Here is a 14,833-nt window from a genome sequence, read left to right as displayed (position 1 = left end):
TACAAAACAAAACAAGATAAAACAAAAAATATAACCTTTATAGCAACTCTTAGGCAAATAGGACCAAATAGGACTTGACAGCTCCCAAAGACCATGAAAAGAAAGTTTTCATATCTTCAAGTGATTTATTGGATACTTATTCATCAGTGATATGACACTAAAGAAAATGCATTGATATTCTTTTGCCACCCTAAGGACCTAGGACTTTTCTATCTAACTTCTTGTATAAAGTATCTTCTCCCATCAGACTATGAACTGCTTGAAAGAAGGGAGTTTTCTTACTTTTCTACTTGTTCCTCCACAGTGCTTAGCACAGTGCTTTACACACCATAAGCATTGTTTTCATTTACTTCTTTATTCATTCATTCCTTAGTCACATAGGGAAATTTTAATCTGTTTTAGAAACTTGGTTTCTGAAAGAGCCCCAAGTTGCCTTTAAAAAAAGAAATATTCTTCATTAAGTATAACATCCAGCTCTTGAGTTCTTCAAGATTCAGTTTTCTAATGCAGCGGAGTTCAGGACCTTCCCATTATCTCCACGGTTAATTATCATCTTGACAGGATGTATGAGTTGAGCCAAGAAAATTCTGGTACTCCTTTCTTGCCTCTCCCCAACCAACAATGGCCAGTCCTAGCTCTCAAAGATAAATGCCACATTTTCTTCAAAGCATAAGCATGATCCAAACAGAAGGAGCAGGTTAACTTATAGGCTGTGTTTGGGAAGGGTCAAATATCCTACTGGAGTTTAGAAATGCTAAATACAAGAAACAGATCAGGAAGGAATTCCCTCCTCATTACCTTTGAGCTGCCTTACTCTAGCTTGCCAAAGTTATATTTAGATGTTGGCAGGTTATTTCTGGGATATAGCTATGAACACATTTTAGTATCTTTCAAATCTCTCCACATATGCCCTGGAAACAGTCCATGAACGCTGATGGATAGCTACCACCTGTATATGAGTCCTTAAAACATGTTAGTCTTAATTGGAGTTAGAAGGCAAAGATAGTATTAAAAAATGTGAGCACTCCTGTGATTTCTCTGTCAAAATCCTTCCTCTTACACCTGTGACTTTTGGATATTTCTGATAAAATCTTCACAATGTTTATAGGAGGCAAACCCTAATTAATCTAGAGACTACAGCATCCTTGATGTAGAGGACTTTTTAGTACAGTCTTTTCTTTTTACAGAGAAGAAAATTGAAGCTGAGGGATTACCTCAGGTCATTTGGGTAGTGTGCCAGAAGTGTGATTATAATAAAGGCCCTCTAATGCCAGAGCCAGTTTCTATCCATCATACCCATGGTTTATAAATCAGGAAAACTGGGAAGCTAATTGAGTGGTGTTGCATAAACAGGTTTTATCATCAATGCTAATGATGATGATAGTGTTCATATGAACTTTTAAGGTTTACAAAGCATTTCCCATGTATTACCTCATTTGATTTTCACAACAATTTTGGGAGAGAGTAGCTATTATTTTTTTTCATCTTATACTTGAAGAAATTGAGGTTGATAGAGTTTGAAGTAATGCACATCTAGAAAGTATTTTTGGCTGGTGGTTCTCTTTTTACTCTAATCCATTCTCTATACAACCATCAAAGTGATTTTCCTAAAGTGTGGGTTCGATCATGTCATTTTCCCCTACTCAATAAATTCCACTACTTCATTTCTTTTCCTGAAACAAATACACAATTCTTTGCTTGGCATTCAAAGCCCTTCATGACAGTGTCTCCACCACCAGCTTTTCAGTTATCTTACTTCTAACTCTCTAAGATGTACTCTTTGAGCCAGCAACACTAGCCTCATGACTGTTCTATGAAAAAGACACTCCATTTCTCAACTCTGGGTATTTTCTGGTATCTCCCAAACCTGTAATTCTCTCACTCTTCTGTTTTTACTATTGACATTCCTGACTTCTTAGCCACCACAAAAAAGAATAATTCTGCTTTCTTGAGGGTTGTGACATCAGAAGAAGAACTATCAGGTTCTATCAAAGGGGTATGGTTTTGAGTACCAGCCTATCAGTGGATTGTCCTTTAGTCATCCAAGGCATAAACTAAGATTGCTCCCTAATGATGGAATAGAAAACATGAAGGTCATACATGAAGATCTAAGAGGATTAAGACCTTTATCAATGGGGGAACACCCACATCAATGTTTTTCTACCAAGTGCTCTTATTTCTACCAAGCAAGACAAGTTTAATTTCTTTTCAACACATAATCAATCAAATATTTTAACATAGCACTGATATCCCTTCTATGTCTTCTATTCTCTTAGTTCCTTCTTTTCTTATATGGATCAGGATGGAATGGAAATAAATCTTATTAGATACATATTATGTGTAAACATTATTCTTAGTATACAAATAGAAACTGAGACAATCTCTGTTATCAAAAAGTTCACATTCCAATTGAAAAAGATCATACATATAGAAAACTCCAAATGCACAGTGGATGGAAAAGCACAGTGGTCATTAGGTTGAATGGGCAAGGACGAAGATAACCCTCCTAGGGCCTTTTGGATGCACTATTGTCAAAGAGAGATCAAAGGGGTATGTGGTTCTGTGGGATGTGGGATGGATGTGGAATATAGCAGTTGTGGAATTAAGAGAATATTGCCATTCTGATCCTGAAATCCTATCCTGTCAGACTCCAGCCTGATTATGTTCTCAGTTAAGTGTGGTGTACAGAATTGAATGTCCAGAATGTACATTAGACATGATCTGACAAAGGAAGAGTTTAAAGTCTTTCTGACCTCTCTTGTTCTGAACATTTAATTCCTAAACTGACCTAAAATGTCATTAGATTTTTGGTTTCTATGTCATACTGTCATCTTATGTTGATCTTGCAGTTTGTAAAAAGAAAAAAAATCAATTTTTTACAGTACTTGTTTGACCACAACTCCTCCTATATTTGTGGAGCTGATTTTTGGAACTCCACAAGTAGAATTTTAGAGTTATTCCTATTCCTATTAAATGTTACTTTATTGATTAAGCCTATTTTTCTTGACTATTGATATTTATTTGAATTTTATTTCTGTCATAGAGCTAAGTAAGCATTCCACTAATGTTTTTATCTGAATACTGACCAAAACCAAGCCAAAGACAGATTCCTTGAGCACTTCACTAGAAACTTCCTTCCAGGCTATTAACCCATTAGTGATTTTCTTTGATATGATCAAGTATTTTTGAATACACTTAGCTGTATTACATCTAGTACATATCCAGGGGTATACTGGAGACAGTTTAAACTGACTCCCCCGGAGGTAATTTTCAATTTGAACATTAATACCTTGGAAATTTGCAAATGCTACAAATCAGGGATTGACATTATTTTGTTTATTTCTACACTGAAGAAAGTGATGGAAAAAATGTGAATAAAAGCAATTTACAAGTAAATCAGGTTTTTATTGTAAGTGTGTATTAATGGGAGAAAACTGGATATCAAACATTTACCAGCACATCTTTGATCATATCTATACATCTTGGATCTTTAAATTGCCAAAAATAGCTAAGTCATTCACAGTTGATTAATGTACAATATTGTTATTACTATGTACAATTGTCCCATGTTATACTTACTGCACTTTGCATCAATTCATGTAAGTCTTTTTCTGAAAGCATCTTTCTCATCTCTGCCAATTATTTTAATAGCAATGGGTGTTAAACGATTCTTTTCTCTTTTAAAAGCTGTGCTTGTTCCTCTCTTTCCTGCTGAAGCATGCATTATTCCAAATATTTTGATACCTAATAATTGCTTTAAACTTATCTAAAATTAATCTAATCCATCAATAGACCCTTATTACCAGAAGTATGACTCTGCCATTTTGGGAAGAGAATAATTTCTTCTATTCTTAAGATTCCTTGAAAACTGGGAGTTCCATGACTTGCCTTAGTGATTCTTAGATTGAGATTTTTTTCCCTAAATTGCTGTGGGTACAGCATTGAACAAATTTTTCTCTTGGCTTAGACTTAGGAAAGAACAGATGGTTATTATTTCCTACAGAAGTCATTAAATACTTAATAAATCTTTTCTCCATTTTTTTTTCATTTTGGGGATTAATGCCTAAGTCTTTGCTTTATCTTGTTTCTTTGTTTCTAGTGAAAAAGCTTATTTCTTACTCACTTTAAATTCCTTTTATACTGCTGGTCTCTTCACCATCTCAAGAGTTCATGCTTTTGACTTAACAATTAAGAATTGTAGCAGGATTCAATAAATGAAATGCTTGTACTTCAAGGATTTACTGTTGTAGGAGAAATGTGTCTGTTGTTTCCATTTCTTTTGAGGGAAATGGAGGGGAAGGTCAGAAAGAATGAAGAACACTGAAGTTCAAAAAGATCTGGAATGTCTCAAGTTCATGTACAGGAATGAAGAAGTCAGTGCTGGTATCATCTAGATTTAAAATATGGTCTTTTCCAGGGGACTAATGAGGAAGTATACTATCTGCCTCCAGAAAAAAGAACTGATGTTGTTTGAATACAAACTGAAGCATACTATTTTTCACTCTCTTTCTTCCTTTTTTCCTTTTATTTTAGTCTTCTTGTACAAAATGACTAATATGGAAATGGTTGACATGATTGCATATGTATAACCTATATCTGTTTAACTTCTCAGAGAGGGAGTAGGGCTGGAGGGAGAGTGGGAAAAATAGAATTTAAAACTTAAAAGAAACCAAATGTTAAAAATTGTTTTCAATATGGAATTTTGGGGGAGAGAAATGAAATATTTTTTAGAAGTGGCATTACTGAGAATCTGAGAATAGTTTTCTGGTTCAGCACTGGTACTGAGGACAGCTCCAGGCCTACTGCAAATGAGTATCTTCACACTAGGTCATTGCAGTGAGAGCTATTTTTCATCTAGCATATAGAAGAGCAGAAGATCTGGTTCCTGAATTGCTAGGGCTAGTTGAGGAGGAGAAAATGCTATTCTTTAGCTTGGTATCTAGTAAAGCAACATATTTGTGTACTTTTGTTTGGTCTGAATTTCTCATAAATTGAAATTTTAAAACATAAAAGCCTCTGCAACAAGGGAAGAACATTCCTGCATTGTCTGGGTTTTTCAAGGATTTGGTTTCTCAACATAGACTTATCTTTGTATCTCTTTTCTTGTGAACAAACCCAAAAGGATAGATTCTGAGGGTAATGTGTGCTCCTTCCCAAGTGTCCAATGTGTTGTAGCAACACACTTACTGCTGTTCTTATATGGTACAATGGACTGTGCATTTTTTATTGCACCTTAGATTTCAACAATGCCTTTGTTATGGATCTACTACTTCCTCAGATCCCCACACACTCTTGTGGACTTGCAACTCTCCTTATTTTTAATTTTGTGTTTTCTATTCTCATAAGTGACCCTCATGAACTGAGATTACATTATGGACTTTTCTGTCCTATTTGACCTTCTCTACTCCAACTTTCTATTATAAAAAGCTTGGTTGGCGCTATTCAAGAATTCTCTGCAGTTCTTTGCCATTTCATCTCTGGACCAAACTCAGGATAGAACTAGGGATAATAACATAAAATTCCTTGTTATATTTCCTGAATGCATACTTAAATTGTAAATGCATACCAAGGCAAAATAAGAATCAGAATAGGGAGTTTAATTGGATTTAAAGTCTGTAAATCTGGGCTTGAATTCTGACTCTTACACTTACTGACTATGAGATTTTGTCTCTGAAGCCCAGTATCTTCACCTATAAAATGAGGACATTAATACTTGACACACCTTCCTTGTAGTCTTATTATAAGATAAGCACTTTGTAAGCCTTAAAAATATTAGAAAAATAAGTTGTTGGGAGCTTGGAGTGGGAAAATATGAACAGGAAGCTTAAGTTTCTTAAAAAGGAGACATAATATAGTGAAATAATACCAAACTTGAAGTTAAGTGACCTGTGAATTTAAATTCAAGTTCCATTCCTTGGTTGCCACAGGATCATGGACATTTCTTTTTTTTATGTTTTGTTATATTTTTTATTTTATTAAACATTTCCCAATTACATATTCATCTGATTCAGGGAAGTTTGTAGTTCCATTGCCCAGGGGAAACAAGTTTGACACCTCTGCCTGAAGTAATGCTAAGACTCTTAAGTTACAGAGAAGTAATATAAACTTGCCTTATTAAAGTTTCTTTACTTAGAGTTCCCTCTACCAAAGAAATCACAAGTCTAGAACCTATTCCACATTTTCCCTCATTAATATTTAAATTCCTTGAGGGGAAGGACTGTTTTGTATTTTTACCTTTCTTTGTTTCTTTTGTTTCCTGGGTTTAGCTCAGTGTCTGTTATATGAATGACTTGTTGACTGGTTGATCAGTGATTGAGCACTAGGGAAGCAAAGGCCAAATTGGTAGAGTTCCTGACCTTGAAAACCTAACTTTATATCAAGAAAAAATGAGTAATGAAATAGCACTACTAATTTTAGAATACTATAGAAAGATGTCTATGGCTTGCTGCAACCCACAGATTTCTTAGCTTCAAATTACATTTTTATAATTCAGATTATGTGGCTACATTTATATGATATAGGTATTCAATATGATACCTATATGGTAGCCATTTATTTTAATATACATAGAAAAAATAGAAAAGAAAAAACCCCAGATGCTTCTTTCTCCAATATTCCTTTTACCTTTGGGTTGTGAGAAGTATATAAGGAAAGAAATGTAGGTATGTGTTTCACACCTCAATCCTAAATAGAACTAGAACAACTGGAAAAAAAGCCCTTTTTCTAATCCCCTACTCACCAATCCTTTGCTTTCCACTATAGTGGGCAATCCTTGGGAGTTTAGTTTTCTCCTTAGCAGCCATGCTCCCTTTGGTTTCATTTTGGCAGCTTCTTTCTCAGTCAGTACCAGATCTGGGTCTCAGCTGTCTCACATATTACTCCTGATTATCATAGTTAGAGTCTTGGACCATATTGCCAAAAGTGATCATGGACATTTCTAATGAGCCTGTTTCTTCCTTTTAATGAATGGGGTTATCCAAAAACTTGCACTACTTGCAAAGAAATTGTAATATGCTTTGTATATTGTAAACTACTACAAAAATGTAAGGCAGTATTTGTATTCTTGTATATAATCTCTTTCTGAAGTATCTTCTACTGGTGCTGTCAACTTCATTTATAATAAATCAATCAGCAAGTATTTGTAATTTATTTAATTATTTATCTATTATTATATATTATTTGTCAAATGCCTGCTAGGGGCTGGGCTTAAAAAGATGAAAAATGAAATAATTCTTACCCTCAAGGAACTTACATGCTATTGAGAGAGACAGCATGTGAACATATAAGCATATAGACATATAATACACATTAAATCACATAAATGCCTTATATAAGCTAATTTGGGGAAAACCAATATTACCGGGGCATCAGGAAAAATCTCATGTAGAAAGTAGTGCTTGAGTTGGGTTTTAAAGGAAATAAGATACTCTAAGAGATAGAAATGATGGTAAAAGTACATTCCAGACATGGAGACATTCAATGCAAAGGCATAAAAATAGGAAATAGAGTGTCATTTGTAATGAATAACCTATTTGGCAGGATTATAGAATGCAATAAGTGGTGTAATGAATAAAGTACCTAGAAAAGTAGATTGGAGCAAAGTTGTAAATAGCACTAAATTCCCAATGGAGAAGTTACTATTTAATCCTAGAGGCAATGGAGTCACTGAAGTTTGACACTTAAGAAAGTGACATGATCAGGTTTTCAGTATAAGAAAATCACTTTGACAGTTGTGTGGAGAATGGATTGGAGAGAGAAAGATATAAAACGGGGATATGGAAGCTACTATAATAATCTAGATAAGAGATGATGAAGATCTGAACTAAAGTAGTGGCTGTATAGAGAGAGGGAAGGAGATTGTCTTTTTATTCCCAGTGATTAACAATGTTTGATGTTTAGCAAGCACTTAGTAAATGCTTATTGATTGATTGACTGAGACAGATGAAAGTATTGTTATGGAGAGTGAAATGACAAGATGAAATGAGGAAGAGTAAACAGTTAAGGAGAGTGTAGTGCTGAAGATGTGAACCTAGATGACTAGAAAATGGTTTTACCCTCAACAGAGAAAAAAACATATGGTAGAGGAGTGAGTTCTGTTTTGGACATGTTAAGTTTGAGATGGCAAAGGAACACTAAGTTCAAATTATATTTTGGCAGGAATGAATTCTGTGAGCTAGCTCCTTGATGTGTGAAGTGTGATTTGCCCTGAAATTATCTTGGTGAAAGCTACCAGAGAGAACCCTCTCCTTTAAACATCCCAGCATTTGGTAAATAAGTTCATGAATTTTTGGATTTGGGTCATATCTCCTTACATCCATCACAGTGAAGACCTGCAAAGAAAAGAAGTAAGAATTATGCCTCAGATATGATACTTCATGGTGAAGAATATAGTCCTGGGAAACAAAAGGCCTGAGACATAGTGCCATTTTTGACACTCTGTGGTGGACTCTGGCAAGGTCTTCTTATTTCTAAGATTTACTTTTTTTATCTGTAAAATGGAGAGTTAACAAAAGGAAGTTATGATGTAGGATGGACTATACTAGCTAGTTCATAGCACTTTAGAATTGATTATCTATTGGAAATAAAAAAACCCAGATTGAAATCTTGGTTTTGAGCCTTACTAATTGATCTTGTTAATTTACCTTTCTAAGCTTCAGTTTCCTTGCTTATAAAATGAAGATAATGTGTTTTTTTCATTTAAAAATAGTATTTTATTTTTCTAAATATGTGCAGAGTTTGCAACATTCACCTTTGCAATACCTTATGATCTAAATTTTTCTCCCTCTCTCCCTACTTCCCTCTTCCTAAGATAGCAAGAAATTCAATATAAGTTAAACACATGCAATTCTTCTAATCATATTTCCATATTTGTCATCCTGAGGAAAAAAATCATATCAAAAATAAAAAACACTAGAAAGAGAAAAAGGAAACAAACAACAACAAAAAGTGAAAATATTATGCTGTAATCCACATTCAGTCTCTATTGTTCTCTTTCTGGATCTTGATGGCATTTCTATTACTAATTTAGATAATAGTACTATTTGTACTAGAAAGATAATGTGGGCATAGTGGGAGTAGTTCTGTTCTTGAAGTCAAGAAGACTTGGGCCTTCTTTAACGCATATATTTCTTTGGCAAAGCACTTTAAATACTCCTTAAGCTTATACTTTGAAAAGAAGTTGTCTATTTCCATTGAGAGAGAAAGTTTCTATCTGGAGAAGTCCCTCCATGAAACTACAGGCTTTTACTAAAAAAAGCAACAAAAAATAAGTTTGTACGAATCACTTCACGAGGTTGTCATGGGAAAAGCACGTTATAGACCTTTAAATGCTATGGAGATGTGAACTACCCTTTACTCTTTCACAGATTGGCATGTCATCCTTGTGCAAGGGCCATGTTAATTTTTTCTGTGTCATTCCAATTTTAGTATGTGTGCTGCCAAAGTGAGCCCCTACCCTTTACTCCCTAAGACTATTCTAGTGATAGTTGAAGCCTTCTAGGTTCTTACCTGGGAACTTAGGAGTATTCTTCATTGGTGGAAGGAGGGGAAAACTTGAATAGATTTGTGGGAGTTGGAACTAGTAAGATTACTGTTCCCTAGGATGCTTCCAGCTTCAGTAGGAGCTGGCTGGTTCACTGGGAAAATTATGTCTGGAACTTACTTGGCTTCTCTGGGTAGATAAATGTCAGCTTGGGTGTGATTTGCATTAAAATCTGCTACCAATCTGCCATCTTTGCAAAGGGACAATGAGAGCTTGAATCCAGGGCCAATTCCTGTTAGCCCTACTAATAAATGACTGCTTCCTTTTGTGCTCCAAACCTCCTAGTTCAGCTCCAGTGCACAGACAGCCCTGTGATCTAGAAGTAATTGCTAACTCCACCAATCACCAGAAACTGAGCAGTGTGGAAATCTCAGTGTACTGGGGTGAGCATTGGAGGGCCACTTTTGTTCTGGATCCTTTGAATCTTTGTACATCCCTTGATTATCTTTCCTTCTAACATTACACACCTCCTACCTGTCACCTCCTTCTGTTAGTCCAATTACAAGGGAAAAGTAAGTGGTTCAGAGAAGATGTTTGCAAGAAATTCCTCTTTCCCACACCCCTCCAAATCTTAATTCCTAATAGCTATGATATTCACTTTTAATTTATTTCTTAATGTAATATTCTACAAACGTTGTCTGACAAATAAAACACATGGTTCTTTAAGGGGGCTAAAAGAATAAGGTCCATCAGAAAAAGGTCAAGGATAGAGATTTTGAGGAGAAAAGCAAAAATAAAAATAGTACCAGCTAAGACTAGAAGAGGGAAAAGTGATTTGGGGTTGAGAGAGCCTCAGACACAAATAACAATATTAATAATGAGCATTTATATAGAATTTTGGAAATTGCAAAATGTTCTACATGTTTAAGTCATTTGATCCTTGCAAGAATTTTGTAGGATAGGTGCTATTATAAACCCCATTTCCCCCACATATGAGATAACTTTAGTGGCTGGCCTAAAGTCACTAAAGAAATAGTTTGTAAGGGCAAAAAGATTAAAAAAAACCCCTAAGCAGTGAATGTGACAGAGGCTACCAAAAAAGGCATAAATGAGCGGAAGTTTTAGCCAAGTTGTAGAGAAGCAAGTTTCAGATGGATCTACCATCAATTAGCACTATCCCAAAATGGAATGAACAAAGGGAGGAAAAATGAAATATGCCTCTTTAGACAGAGCTCCAATCAGACAGGTTGCATAGTCACTGGAAAAGGACATTGCAGACGTGATACTTATTTAGCCAGAGACTGGATAATATGACCTCTAAGTTCTGAGATTTTTATATGTCGTATAAAGCACTGAATTCAATTAGGCAGGGAAAGATCATCCATCAGGTCCCTGTCTTCAGAAGATGACCAATCTAGTGGGGGGGGAGAGAACTTATCTCCTCTTTTGAGCTTACTTGTGAATTTGAACCCAAAGAGTGAATGTGACAGAGGCTAGGGGATGGGGAAACATATTGGGGGACAACTTATTCTAATAAACTGGAAAAAGTGATCATTGTGGCACTAAGAGACCCTATACCACAGATCCCTTAGATATTATTGTATTTAGGTATATTGCTTCCTTTTCTTTTCTTTATTCTGAACAACAAATACTACATAAATGAACATGTAAAATGAAACAGAAAAGGAGGATTGTACATGAAAGAACAAAATTTTAATTATATACAACTTACTTTTCCTTTTGTATAAAATTAATTTCAAACTTTCAAAGTTGTCTTGTTTGTCTTTTTCCTTTTAGCTTTCTATTCTGTATACTAAAAATGCTCCTATGATCCTCTTTTTTTTTTTTTTAACTAAAACTCTTCTCTCTCCTGACACTTTCCTGCCAATTCAGGGTAGAGGAAAGGAAGAAAAATAAAATTGTTGTTAAAATATTAATAGTTAAGTAAAACAAATTTTCCATATGGGCCATGTCCAAAAATTTATATCTCAATCTTCACCTTGAGTCTATCATATCTCTTTTACGAGGTGGATAGCATGTTATATCTCCAGTCCCTCTGTTTGATTTACTGCATCGAACACAGTCTTTTGAAAGCTGCTTTTCTTTATGATATTATTATTTTTATTTTAAAAAATTGTACTATCGGTTCTGCCTGCTTCATATTGCATCACTTCATATAAAACTTCTCATGTTTCTTTGAAATAATTTCTTTCAAGAGAAAGGGATCCACATGTGCAAAAAGGTTTGTAGCAGTCCTTTTTGTAGGGGCAAGAAACTGAAAACTGAATGGATGAACAGCAATTGGAAATGGCTGAACAAATTATAATATATGAATTTTATGAAATATTATCGTTCCATAAGAAGGAAAAATGATTTCAGAGATACCTAGAGAGACTTATTGAACTGATGCTAAGTGAAATGAGCAGAACCAGGAGATCATTGTATATAGCAACAACAAGGTTATACTATGATCAATTCTGAAGGATGTGGTTTCTTTCCAACAATGAGATGATTCAGATCAGTTCCAATCTTGTGATGAAGAGGGTCATCTGTGCCCAGAGAGAGGATTGTGGGAACTGATTGTGGACCACAACATACCATTTTCACTTTTTTGCTGTTGTTTGCTTGCATTTTGTTTTCTTTTTTGATCTAAATTTTTCTTGTGCAGCAAGATAACTGTATAAATATGTATACATATATTTTAACATATTTAATATGTATTGGATTATTGGAATGAGGAAAATATTTGGAGTTTTTGCAAGGGTCAATGTTGAAATATTATCTATGCAAATGTTTTGTAAATAAAAAGCTTTAATAAAAAATAAATTAATTAAAAAAGAAATAATTCTTTTCATTATTTCTTATAGTTTAGTAATGTTCTATCACATTCATATATCAAAACTTATTCAGTCTTTCCTAAATTGATAAGTATTCCCCAATTTCCAGTTGTTATAACAAAAAGAACTGGGGGAAACCTTCTTGTATGCTTTGTTTTTCACTTTAGGGTGTGGGTGAATAGATAGGCATAGTTTAGTGTCTTTTGCTTCATGATTTCAATCTACTTTCTAAAATAATTGGGTCAATACAGTTCCACTAACAATGAGTTTACATTAATAGGCTTAATGCTTTCTTAAGTAGTATGAGTAGCTTCAGATTGCCTGCTGCCAAAATATCAAGAAAGCCTCACCAATTTGATTCAAAATTCAATCAAATTCGCCATTTGATTTGTAGAAAACGTAGTTGAATGCCATGTTTCCTTCCCAATATGAGCTTCATCCTTTTCATCTGTATAATGAATGGGAATTAGGTTGGTATGAAGAGAATAAGAGTCTATGGTATTCTAGATTTAACATTTTATATTCTGAGTTTTCTTCTAGCTCGGAGATTCTATATTCTTAATTTTTAAACATTTTTTTATTTGTGAAGACTTAGGTATAGTGACTATATTTTGATATCTAGTACTTAATCATGCTGTACTATATGAAAGTCTCCACTAAGTCTCCAAATCTTCCTAGTCATATTAGGAGTTCTCAAGAACAAAGATTGTCCTTTCTCTTTCTACTTTTTTCCCTAATAATAAGTGAACCCTGGAAATCTTAGGAAAGAATGCTTGATCAGGGTAGCCACAAATTGATAAAATCATCAATATTTGATGACAATTGATAATAATACTAGTGTTGCTGTTTTTATTATTGTTGTTGGTAATAGTAGTAATAATACTAGTACTACTAGTAATAGTAGTAGCTAGCATTAATATATTATTGCTCACTATGTGATAGTTTCAAAATCATAGACTTAGAACTAAAAGGAGAAATATAGTCAACTTTTTTTCATTTTACAGATGAAGAGCCAAGACCTACACACCTTAAGTGACCTGCCAGAGGTCATACAGTGAGAAAGCTAAGGTGTGATGCTAAGTCCTTTTATAATTTATAATTTATAATTCTTTAAAAGCATGGAATGTAGAGAAAGATAGGACCTTAGATTGCATATAGTCACAGAATTTCAGGATTGAAAGGACCTTCAAGTGGTCAACTAATTCAATTCATATCTGTAATAAAATCTCTTATATAATATACCCAAGAATAGGTCACCTGTTTTGGGGCAAAAGAAGGGTTACACATTTCTAGAATTAGGGAATATCAGAGTTAAAAGAGGCCTTAACATTATCACATCTTGAGACTAGCATCAGTATCTTTCCTCTGGAATTCAGAAGGATGAGGGCTTGAGAAAAAGTAGAATGAAGCAGGATACAGAGAGGAGATGAGGGATTTCTGATGAAAAATATTAAGGAGGAGTGGCCCTGATCTCATTGCTCTCTGCTCAAGAATCTTAGTATTTCATTTCATAGATAGGAAGAAGGAGTCCCCTCTCCAACATAGTGCCAACATTATCTCTAATGCTCTGGATTTATTCAGGGACACATCACTGAGTATAAGTTCAGACTGATATTAAACTGGGACAAAGCTCATCTTTCTTTTTCCTCAGAGATCTGGGCTTAAGTGCTGTCTTCTAGAGATAATGATCTGGTCTTCTTGTCTAAACCTTTAATAACACCGATGTTGGGAATTTCAGAGTTGGGGAATTTATTGAATGGTATGTGGGAGGAAGAAGTCAAACCTATAATACATCACTGAGTGCAATACTTAGAGACAGAATCAAAACATTGTCTTGAACTAAGAGTCTTGACTATGACAAGTACCTGTTCTATCTATGTCTATGCATATATAGATATATGATCTCAGATAAAATAATATTTTTTATTTTTTTATTTTTTCTAGTCATTTTATATCCATTATAATATCTAAGTGATACAGGGGAAGAAACTATTTCCCAGAAGCTAATCCAAGTTTGTACAGTAACTGAGGAGTACAGCCAGGTTGAATCCATGTCTCCCAATTCCTAGTATGGTACTTGCCAATTATCTGTGCTTGAAGACCAAATTTCCTCTGCCCTGGTCAGAACAGGGCTCAGGGGATAGAAAAAGAGTAGTTTTCAAAGGCACCCCAAAGTAGTGAGTATAATAAGGTGCACAGTTACATCTTTTACTTTCCCACAATGCCTCTGTTCAAAGTGCTTCCCTGTGCCAGGCATGACCTCCCTATCTTACTTTGTAAGCAGGCCTCTTAATGATAGACTTTTAGAGTGAGAAAGTATTTAGAGATCATCAAGTTCAGCCACCTCATTTTACAGAGGAAGAAACAGAGATCCAGAAGTGAAATGGCATACCCAGAACAAGTAATGATTTAGAATCTGCTCAATCTGGGATAAAAACTTAAGTTTCCTGAATCATAGGTTTAGGAGTCATTCCATTTCACCTTTTTGTTTCTATTTTCAAGGCACAGGGATAGG

General features: G+C 34.6%; 1 non-coding gene across 1 annotated transcript; it reads right to left on the bottom strand.

The window, feature by feature from the left end:
• Positions 1–9,343: 9,343 nt before the first annotated feature.
• LOC141552304 (U6 spliceosomal RNA) lies at positions 9,344–9,450 on the bottom strand. The gene has a single exon (XR_012485110.1). It is a non-coding gene; the product is annotated as a U6 spliceosomal RNA (small nuclear RNA).
• Between the last annotated feature and the right edge of the window lie 5,383 nt (positions 9,451–14,833).

This window comes from Sminthopsis crassicaudata, chromosome 1, assembly GCF_048593235.1.
Source record: "Sminthopsis crassicaudata isolate SCR6 chromosome 1, ASM4859323v1, whole genome shotgun sequence".
NCBI classification, from domain to species: Eukaryota; Metazoa; Chordata; class Mammalia; order Dasyuromorphia; family Dasyuridae; genus Sminthopsis; species Sminthopsis crassicaudata.
Note: the sequence above shows the minus strand (reverse complement) of the source record. Positions and strands in the feature narration are given on the sequence as shown.